The sequence below is a fragment of the Protopterus annectens genome, chromosome 14.part0 (genome assembly GCF_019279795.1).
Source record: "Protopterus annectens isolate FY-2018-M chromosome 14.part0, PAN1.0, whole genome shotgun sequence".
Taxonomy (NCBI): domain Eukaryota; kingdom Metazoa; phylum Chordata; order Ceratodontiformes; family Protopteridae; genus Protopterus; species Protopterus annectens.
The window spans coordinates 746,307,295-746,319,475 of record NC_056748.1 but is presented as its reverse complement, the minus strand read 5'-3'; positions in this window follow the sequence as shown (position 1 = coordinate 746,319,475).

Sequence of the window (12,181 nt, the reverse complement as noted above, 5' to 3'; positions counted from 1 at the left end):
TGTGTGTGTGTGTGTGTGTGTGTGTGTGTGTGTGTGTGTGTGTGTGTGTGTGTATGTGTGTGTGTGTGTGTGTGTAAGAGGGAGGTAGGTGTGTGTCGATTTGTGTTTGTAAGAGGTAGGTAGGTGTGTGTGTATAAGAGGTAGGTAGCATGCCCCTCAACTGTCCATATTTTTGCCCCATATTTTTGACTGTTCCTCATAAAAAGGACTGAAATTGCTAAATAATAACAGACATTTGAGTTTTAGACTTCATATTCTTTAGAAAAATGAATACTAACACAAATCCTGCTATTCTAGCAACTTCCCAAGTTCATGAGAGCAATATTTATAATCTGTCCCTATTTATTTTAGATTTTGTCCAGATTTCCTGCACTAAGAGGTTAAGTAGTGAATAGGCCGGTATGTTGTCGAGTGTGTGTGTGTGTGTGTGTGTGTGTGTGTGTGTGTGTGTGTGTGTGTGTGTGTGTGAGTGTGTGTAGTCAATACAGAGTGAGTGAAAAGTTGCAAGACATTTAATATTATACAACTGAGTTTTAGGCTTCAGATCCTTCAGAAAAAAATGTGCTAACACTAATCATGTTATTCTAGCAACTTTCTAAGTTTATAAGAGCAATATTTAAAATATGTCCATATTTTTGGACTTTTGTCCCCCCATTATGCCAGCCTTTGTCTAGATTTTCTTGCACTAAGAGGTTGAGATGTGCATGTGTATGTGTGTGTGTGTGTGTGTGTGTGTGTGTGTGTGTGTGTGTGTGTGTGTGTGTTTAAAATGCCCTAGTTAGCATAGTGGTAAATAATTTGCTTAGGCTCAAACTCTGTGCCAGTATACAAGAGACTGAATCCTGCACTCTAGCGACCAAGCTGCATTTTTCGAGGAACTGAGTTTCAGTGCATTTTTTTAAAGAATTGAGTTTCAAGTCCATTTTCAAGTAATTGTAAGCTTCAAGGAAAGAGAAGTTCACTGCTGTTCATGCCAAGTCAAGTCTATTTACAATATGCAACTGTTCCTTTTAGCAAATTTTAAAGCAGTGTTACTAGCACAACAGGTAGCATACTTGCTTTTTGATGCAGAAGGCAGTGAGTTCTACGGCCACAGCATGTAGATGGATCACTGATACTGTGTTGTATTGTAAGGGGAGTGGGGTATGCATTCCTGAGTATGTCCTCCTTTGGATGAGATGCCTAGTAAATATGAACCTGTTTTCAATTTTCCACCCACTCCTTATTGCAATATTACCAGACTACTATTTTTTTAAATATAACATAGGCAATTTATTCTTCAAAGATGGCAGCACTGAATTTGTAGATGAAACACTAAAATATAAAGTTGTTTGCTAGCAGCAACCTCTTCACTGGTTACAGATCTCTCTAATGTAGATGTATTCCAATGACTTACTTCTGCAGAGATTGTGCATATTGACTGATATTAGTGGACTGTAATGATAGAAGTTTGAGTGGCCTTTTATGGTTGAAATGTTCAGAATTGGGCAGTTTTGTCATTATTGGCTCATATGTTTTATTTCATTGTTTACTGAAAAAATGTTCAAAACTATAAATTTAAAACATGGTGTAATAAGTGGTGCTATATTATGCAATCAGGAAGGTGAATCAAAGAACTGCTGCATGTTTGCATGGTCCTACAATGTGTGCAAGGGGCTTATGATTTGAAAACAGCCCAAAGGTAAACATAATCCACCACTGTCCAGATGCATTTTCTTTGAATGTGGGTTTCAATGCTGTTTCAGTGAATGTGAGTTTCAAAGGCAGAGAAGTTTTAATGCTAAGTCTGTTTTCATTGTGAAACTGAATTGCTTTGTTTAGCAAATGTCTGTCAATGTGTGTGCTATAAAAATTTAAATAAAAGTCTTAAATTAAATCCAAATAGCTGAAATCATTGCATAAGTAAACCAAGAAACAGTATGCACACTGAGAGTTTTGAACAATGTTTATGGTAACTGACGAGAACAGCCAAGTAATGAGACACTGTAATGGCTGTGTGTGTGGGGGGGGGGGGGGGTTATGGGGGGCCTGGTGCATTAACCTGCCTAGGGCCCCATTTGACCTTGATCCATCTCTGGTATAGAGAGTTTTGGTGAAAATGTTAAAGAGGAGGGGACTGAGGCTAGAGCCGTTTGGTACACTGGCGGTGACTAGGAAGTAAGGAGACAGCGTGGAGTGCCATTTTAATGACTGATACCTATTAGACAGGTAGCTTTTGAAGCACAGAAGGGTGGACTGAAAGAGACCCAGTGAGGACATCCAAAGTAGAAGTTTGCTGTGACAAACTGTGTCAAAAGCTTTAGACAAGTCTAGAAATAAGGAATGCCATAAATAAAAAAACATAAATAAAATGCCATGTTTCATAACATTCTTTGACAACTCATAAAAGACAGGCATAATTACACCACTTTCCTTAGGTTGCCTTACCTAGTATGAATCTGCAGAATGAACACATTTGAGGAGTTTGTCTGTGGTGCAGTGTTACACAGAGGACAAGTTGTTTCACTTACTGCATTTAATGAATGGATATGTAACAGGGATCTGTGAAAAGCCCTGATCCGGAATCATTCCTGTAATACAGTTTGATAGAAGAACCTGTTAAAAATAAATTAATAAATAGTGCTACCAAAATTATCTTGTGATGATTCTCACACACACACACACACACACACACACACACACACACACACACACACACACACACACACGCACACACAGCAATTTTGACCTCAGCCTTAGTTTTAAATTGCTGCTTTATTTTTATCCAGTTATTAAAGATACAGTAAGCATAGCTGCTTGTTCTGTAACTGTTGTAAATCATAATAATAGTTCTGTTGCTTTTTCTTTTATGTTTAACCTTCTGTTTATTTCACTTGTTTAGGAAATAACGCTCACATTAAACAACACAGATAATTATAGTGGTTTGTTACATAAATTCTTAAAAATCACAATTAGTAATAGTTCTTTGACATGTTTTAACCTTTTATTTATTTCAAGTGTTAAGAGGAAATAATGCTCACACTAAACAACAACAGAGATGAATAAAATGTTTCACAAACACAAATGCTCATGTAAAATACTGGCTACAAGTTCAGAACTTCATACAGCATGGATACATACAATTTTCATAGACACCAATAAACATAACAAATAAAATGCACCTATGCTTAGGGGCAGAAATTCATTATGTATGCACTGAAGTAAGCAGGTAAAGAGCAACTGTGGATTATATTGGAAATAAGCATAGATGAAGTGTGTCACTAATAACTTACAAAAAGGCAGTGGGCAAGAAAAGGATAGTTCCTCTGAAAAAAGAGAAAGCAAAATAAACTGTGTGCCACTGAAATGGGCTTAGCAAACTGTTTAAGCTCCTCATCAGTGAATGAGTGTCTCAGAGTGTTTTCCTAACAAAAGGATCGACTAGAACAAATGTGCTAAGCCTTTAATGGGATCGCTGAGGCTGTTTAATACCTGCCTCTCACTGTGCCAGGGGCGATTTCAGCCCCTGATACTGGGGAGGGGAAAGCAGCTCTTCCATGGAAACTTGTACAAACTGAGCAGCACTGCAGTACAGTTCAATTAAATTAAAAAGGGCAAAAAATCCAATTAATCGGAATCACACTGAGGGCATTTGCATCACGATAGCTCATTAAGCTTTTCTTTTTCTCTGGATACTCTCTCCCTCATTAAAAGCCTGTCCTTCCTGGCAGGACTTTAGCCTTTGGGGTGGAGTGTATGCAACAAGTTCTAAATAAACCACTCAAATACTACTCTCCCAATGCACAGCTCTTTCTCTGTCTCCTGTCACTCACATTCTCTCTCTCTCTCACACACACACACACACACACACACACACACACACACACACACACACACACACACATTCTGCAAGTACTGCTATGAGTGCAGCTCCAGAGGCAAACGAAATCCATTTACATGGAATAATTCTACTTGTACACAATAGAAATTACCCTATTGAGAACTAGGAATCATCAAACTGTAATTCAGAAGACACAAAGGACTTAAAGAATATGTTAAGTAAATGTACCCTTATACTAAATTGAAATAAAGAACTGGTTAAGGATTGAAATATATTTTGTAATTACTTTTCCATTCACTGTTCCATTTTATAGTCAACAACTGTGTTTTTAATGCAATGAACAGGTCCCTGCCATTGTTAATAATGACGGAAATTTGCCTTGCAGGACAGGTAAAATAAAGAGACTCATTGTGGTACCTACATTCAGAAAATGAGTCATATAAGGCCAAGCAGGTATGACAGAGAATGACCTCATTCACAGATAAGTTTTCTGAAAAGTAGTAATTTTGCAAAAACAATAAAAAGATGCACATCAAAAGTAAGAGTATAGTTTGGTGGAACATCTCCTAAGGGATGAGCATAATATTATTTGCCTTTCCCTCATACTGTCTGAATGAGCTTTTACTGGGCACTCATATCACAAAGATACATCATTAGGAAAACTGGCAATTTTAACAGTCAGTATGTGTGCAATTTGTGATGAGTGTGCATTTGCCACCTGCAATAAACTGGCAACTGGTGTCCTATCCAAGACTGATTCTGTACCAAATATCAATTGCTTGTCAGGACAGACTCCAGCTCTCCTCTAACCACAACTGTGATAAAGCTGTATCACAGAATGCATGAACAAATTAATGCACGTCTTTAGAGAAGCAAAAACTATGCTGTCTCAGAAAGCTACCATGAAAATGGCCAGTAGAAATGTAGCTCCAGCTGTGTTAAATAAAAATGCTGCTAATTTAAACTAATTCATCAAAATTTATTACATACTTTTCTTATTTCTCAAAACTTATGGGAAGGGTGGCTTTAGGAGTGGTTTACTTGGACATTTGAGATTAAATTAAAATCGGGGGGGGGGGGACACAACCTGTACTGTACAAGTCCAAGAATGCTGTAACTCACTGAACTCTGTGCTGTATGGGGGAGAGTTCTTTCACCTAAGGAGCAGAAATCTCAGACCTGACCGTAAGAAAAGGTGTGTACATGAAACACTGCCTTTGGATGGGTGGTGTGGGCTGTCCCCCCCCAAAAAAAAATAAATTTTGAAACATCTTCATGAATGCTATTTTATGCTGTTGACTTCATCCAAAATGACAGTGACAGCTGTATACCTCACAATGGTGCTCAAATGGGTTAAAATGAGTACAATGAAGTTTTAATCATAAGACAAAATACATTATAACCATGTACATTTGGCTGCAGATTCACAGCTAAGCTAACCTTATTTTTAAAGTTCATTATTTTGCCTTATATTAGATATTTTATTCAGTACAATGACAAATTGCCACAACGTATTTTCTGTTATTCTTTAATTCCAGTCAAGGGACCACCAGTTTATTTATACTACTTATATCTACTTATTTATTAATTTTTAATTGTTAATCAGATTGGCGGACTGATCCATAATGGATCTTATTCAGTCACAATACAGGTCATTAAGCACAAAACAGGTTAAAAATAAAGACCAAGTAAAGGAATTCAAGATTTGCACAGTATTGTTTTGATATATTTGTGCTTCATAAAATAGTGGTGAACTCATAAAAAGTTATAATAGCTAGGAAAAATACTTGGTTTCACTTCATGACAGCGTACTAACTTTTTAAAATTGAGACACAGATACATAACTTTTCAGCACACCAGAATGTCCTCATCTATACATCATAATGTAGTATTCAATAGGTTTCAAGGTAAATACTGGGCTAGGTGCCCTTGCAGGGCATTTTATGCTCAAAATAACCTATCCCATTTGGTTATAGACTGTCCTTTCTATCCCATGGTCGATAGTTATTTATTTCCCCAATGAGAATAACTGGGACTATGCTGTAGATAATTTGAAGGGACCCATGCATGGGATAAAACATTTAAGAGCTTCCTAGGCCCATGAGTAGTACAGGGGACAGTCCTAGGGTAAATCTTCTGTAAAATAAAAAAAATGTTTATTAAGATCTTTGGAATTTAAAGTGGCTAAATAATCAATAAGTCAAGATATCCAAGAAGTCTACAACTGGAGAAAGATTAAAATTATCTGATAGCATCAGGTATATATATAAAATGAGAGAAATAAACAAAGGGAGGTTATAGAGGTGTGCTATGAAGTGTTGCTTGTGTCAGTAGTACTTGGGCATATCAAACCTAGTGGGCAGTAGAGTTTGCAGTGGAATCTACTTCAAGATGAAATTAACCACACATAGGGAATACTGTTGTAAGATAACTGGTAAAGAAACATGGTGATAGGGCAGATTACTTACTGTAAGTGTACGAAGCACATCTGTGCATCTTGGTCTTGATTCATAAAAGAAAACAGAATAAATGAGCTTTGGGTGGTGTGAAGGGTGTAGCCCCCCCACCTACTTAGCTTTTATATTTATGAATCTCATATATATATATATATGTATGTATGTATGTCTGTACATACGTATATATATATATATATATATATATATATATATATATATATATATATATACATATACATCTATTATTACTATTACTACATCTCAAAATGTGAAAACAACATTCAAACATTAAAATCTGAACTTGCAAATTAAAATATTACATGTATGGTAATCCTTTGTTTTTAGTAGGTTTGATGCACTTCTTTACTTGGCTGCCCTCCTAGAGACAGTTTGCATTTGTTAAAGAACTGAATAGTTTGTTGAAGAACTACAACACAGTAAAATGAATTAGGTCTTATTATTTTTTTCATTAAAAATGAAGAGTGACATTCTTGAAGTTCACTTCCTAACTGAGCTGCACTATTATTATTATTGCATCCTAAAATGCAAAACACAGTATTATCTGCAGTTTCATCTACTCAAACAAAAGTCTGAAATCTTACTATAGACCACTGATTGTATTCTTGTTATATGTATAGTATAATGGAAACTTAGTTTGATTACCATGCTAGTTAGAATCATTTTAATGCATATTTATGAACATGTCTTATAACTGACTGCTATAAGTTGCTGTATTTCCTAATGTCACCATCCTCATTTTTTTAGTAAGGGCATGACGATTGTTGCTCTTAAGTTAGAAATGTGCAGATCTGTCTCTCTTTTTTTTGGTAAACATAAAACATCTTTATAAAATGTTTATGTAATACATAGGCGATCTTACATTTATATAAATGAAAATAAACCATAACGACACATTCATAGTTTTGCAGCCCTGACTCTTGACCTAATGCATTGCTGGTTCCTGTACATATTTTGAAATTATCACCTATCCAATTTATTTGACATTATGTCTTTCCACATTCTCGTGCACAAGCTAGTCCACATCAGTCTCAACTTCCTCTAGCTAGTGCTATATCCAAAAATCAAAACCAAGTATCTGTTTCAATACCACTCTCATTTCCCCTTCTAAAACTATGTAGGACTATTAACCCAACCCCAAGACCATATATATCTACTCAGTACACTAATACAAAACTCAGTGAGCTCACCATTGCAACATCCTTAAACCAAAAAACATTTCAGGCATATGCGTTTATAATATAAACGTATACAGTATACACAAGTTCCCAGAATTCCATGTCTGGATAGCCCATTATTTTCCCAATATCATAATAGCAAATTAAACCTGGTTAAAACATTATACAAAAGTTGAAGAAATCCTCCAACCAGGATATAATATACTCAGATGAGATAGGATACCGAAAAAGGGAGGCAGAGTAGCCACCATCTATCAATATACCCTAGAAATCGTACTTTCTAATACTAACCCTCAAAAGTTAAAAATTCTGAAATTCTCATCTCTGCTTTGAAGGTTAAAAATTCTGAAATTCTCATCTCTGCTTTCATGCTTAATAAATTAAAAAAACCCTGCATAATTGCTATACACATAACCCGCAGGCAACAACATTGCCAATGCTGAAGACCTCTTCTACTATGTATCTGCACACACCACAGGAGACTGTTATATTAAAAGACTTTATCAACTGATAAACAGGAAATAGTGACTTAAGAAACAACCCATAATGTTGTGCAGTCTTACCCATCTGATCTGTACTACTATTAGATACAACAAACATACCAAAACAAAGTATATCTTAGACTGGACCCTAACTCTTCAGATAAAATCCGTTCAGTGGCTTCCACCTTGACACTGTCAGAGTCATCTACCTACCTTTATCATCAGACACCAAAAAATATACAAAGACACCACCACTAAAATAAAGTAAGACCTTTCCACATTCAATAAAGAAACAGAACGTTAGAGTCCTCAGTATCTTGAGACGAGAACCTCTCTGAAAAAACAGCAGTTCTGCCAACACAAAGCCAATCGGAAAAACGTTTGACAAATACTCAATGAGGTCCACAAAACAAGCTAAAATTTTATTGAACAAGTACGTGGTATATCCAAAAGTTAAGCCCTGAAGCTTGCTGTCTTGCAAGTGAAAGCGCTTAACTTTTGGGTATACCACGTACTTGTTCAATAAAATTTTAGCTTATTTTCTGGACCTCGTTGAGTATTTGTTAAACGTTTTTCTGATTGGCTTTGTGTTGGCAGAACTGCTGTTTTTCAGAGAGGTTCTCGTCTCAAGACACTGAGGACTCTAATGTTCTGTTTCAGTTTTTGGTTCAGCAGTGCACCGGAACGTTATTTTGGTTTCATACATTCAATAAAGACATATTCATCAGCAACCAAAATAATTTCAATTGAAAATCTTTACATGCTCTATCATTAGATGATGCAGTAGCCCTCTTTAATACAATTTTCCTAAATACACAGAGCAAATAAGCTCCTATCACCAACCTGGCAGATTGAACACACAAAAAAAATAATGAATCAAAGAGAAAATGCCTGGAAAGTCTTGGTAAGAAACACAACTGAATCAAATCTTCTAAACTATAAACATCTCAGAAATGCCTCAAAATTTAAGCTAAAATATGATAAGAAAGCATACTATAAAACTCACAAAACTCTTAACACAAACCAGGCCATATCACATAACCACCCCACCACTAATTCACAAAAAGAATATATCACCTTCCTATTCAACTCATTACATATAGGCAGTAGCTTCACTTCTTAAAAACTCACCTCCTTCTACACATGCAATCTACCCAGAAAAAAGAAACCTTATTTCAGACTTCTCCTTCATGTCTTTCACCACTGCTAATGCCAAAAAACTTCTGGCGCTGTTTCAATTTAGTCCCAGATGTCAGACTGACAGCTGATGTCCCCACATACACAGTCCTCATACTAAGAAACCATTCCATAAAAGAAAGCTATGTACTGTTGGAAAAATTATATATTCTAACAATGCATAAAAACAAGAACTCAACCAGCCTCTCAAACTACAGACTCACAGACATTCTATCCTGTCTATCAAAAGTTCTGTAAAAATGCATTCATTCTCAGCTCCTTAGATTTCTCATGGAAAATAACCTCATATACCTTATATAACATGATATCCGCCAACATAACAGCAGCAATATTACTCACCTCAATTTCATATCACCTATAACCCAGCACAGAAATATAGGTAAGTTTGTCTCTGAAGTTTTCCTGGATCTTCACGCCAATACCACCACTTAAACCAGCAAAATAAAAACACTCTCTGTGCTCCTTACGGTTCCCAACAGTTCACTCCCTATATCCGTTCAATTAAATCCAAAAAATGTGTGCATTCTCAAAGGCCCATTCACAAGTGAAGATTAAAAATTAACTTTAATGAGCAAAAAGTCATAAAAAATATATATACATCCAATAAGCGCTTTTGTCTCAATAGTTTGAACCTTCATTAAAGTTCATTTAATTGAACAGATATATGGAGTGAACTGTTGGGAACCATAAGGAACACAGAGAGTTTTTTTTATTTTCCTGGATCTGTCAAATGAGTTCCACACCATATCATATACAAAACTACTATGGAAACTCTTCTCTCTTGGTCTTGTATCTTCATCCCTCTCCTAGTTCATTAATTACCTTCTAATCGATCACATGGAATAAAACTGAAATATACTTTCTCCTCTGTTTTTCTGTCTAAATAGGTGACCCACAAGGACTTATTCTTGGACCAATTCTTTTCAGCATATTCATAAATAGTCTACATAGAGCTAGCAAGCACACCACTATTATGCAAAATGGTAGTAACTACCAATTACAAACTTCTCCTTAATCGTATAAAATTCAGACTGATACTATTCTCCCCAAACATCTCTCTGAACAGAAAAACTTTTTTTATCTTAACTTCCTCAGTCAATGCAGAAATCAAACTTGTATTCCATTCAAAGATGTTGTTAGAAAACACAAACTCAAAACCCGCTATAGATAAAACCCCTACCTTACTGACTGGCAGAAAACACAGCTATAACATTCTTACTCCCAATACTTCTCTATGCTCTTCCTATACTGATTAACCTTTAAAACCCTCAAGCCAACCTTCTCAAGCAATGCTATAATAAAATTGTTAAATTTGCTGCCAACGTGCCTTATAAATCCCATCACTGCCTACTACTTAGACAACTTCCTTAGTTTGAACTAACTTATAACTTATACCTGTCCCAACTACTTGTCACGTGGACCATGTCTCAAATCAAACAATAAATGTCAATCTTACTCTCCAAAGAGAGCACTACCTGTCTCTAATCTGCTCACTCCTGTGATGGCATCCTTTCTCTGATGAGAGTGTCCTACAAGTAGCCAAGTCACACAACACTGCAGGTAACTCCTTAATACTCCCTCTTACATCTCCAGAATATGGAATTTGCTACCTCTCCGCATTATAGGTTCATAGGTGTGTACTAGGCTAATGGCCCTGGAGCCTTTACAAGCTTAGTCCATAGGATTACCCTGGCATTGTGCCACCCGACCTTAGTTCCCAGTGCCTCTGTCAAGTGGAGCCACTGGAGTGATCCCCGGGGTGAATTTTCTATTTCCCATCCACTCATCAAGATTTCTCTTGAAGAGGGCCAGTGAGGCACTCTGCTTGACATGTATGGGAAGTCTATTCCATAGCATGAGCAGTCTGTGGGTTATGAACCTGTCCCTCCAGCTTGTTCTGTTGTTTGTGGTAATGAGGTTGAGGGCTCTGGAGTGTGTAGTGCAGAGGGATTGGGATTTTTTTAGATGTAGCATTTCTAACAGAGCTGGGTTAGACATGGCTTTGTAAGTCAAGCAGAGAGCTCCTCTAAGTAGGTGATATGAGACAGAGAATAGTTGGAGTTTTTTTGAGTCTGTCCATATAGGACAAGTGTTTAAGGCCTAAGATCCTCTTTGTGAGGTATTTTTGTGGCCTCTCCAGTTGTTGTAGGTATGTAGTGAGGTACATGCCAAATGGGGCATTGTACTCGATGACTGGCCTAATGAGGGAAGAGTAGAGGGAGACAATGACCTCTTTCTTCCTGGATGCAAAACCCTTAGTAATGAGATGTGCCACACAGAAGGACCTTCTGACCACAGTGGCAATGTGGTGGTCAAAAGAGAGGTTGTTGTCATCCTGTGTTCCCAGATCTCTTATGACACCTTCTGTGTTCAGTGGGCTACCATTGATGTGGTAATTCATGGGAATAAGGTTTTTCCCAAAGGGGATGATGACACATTTTTTTGGCATTGAGCTTAAGGCCATGGTTCTGACATTAGCCATTGGTCTCAGTGAGGCCTTTCTGGAGGATGTCAGCATCACTTGGGAAGTTAATTATGGCCCCCAACTTGCAATCATCTGCGAACTTTGTCAGCCAGAGTCTCTTCATGTTGGCCTGGACTTCAGAGAAGTAGATACCAAACAGGAGAGGACCCAGGACCGAACCCTGTGGGACTCCACTCATGACTGGTCGACAGTCTGACTTGGAGTCTGCTACTTTCACACTGTGGGTTCTATCTGTGAGCCAATTTGCAACCCACCTAGTGATATAGGGGTTGATGCCTAGCTTAGTGAGTTTTTTTATGATTCCTGAGCGGGGAATGGTATCAAAGGCCTTGGCCAGATCAAGGTAGGCTGTATGAATCACCTTGCCTTTATCCACAGCTCTGGTGACTGACTCAAAGAAGTCGACCAGGTTGAGCAGGCATGATCTACCCTTCACAAAACCAAATTGTATGGGATCCAGAGTCTAAAGGTTCCCTATATCTTTGTTTATTAGGTCCATGATTAGAAAAATTAACAATGTACAGTCTTGTAATCTACAACTCAAA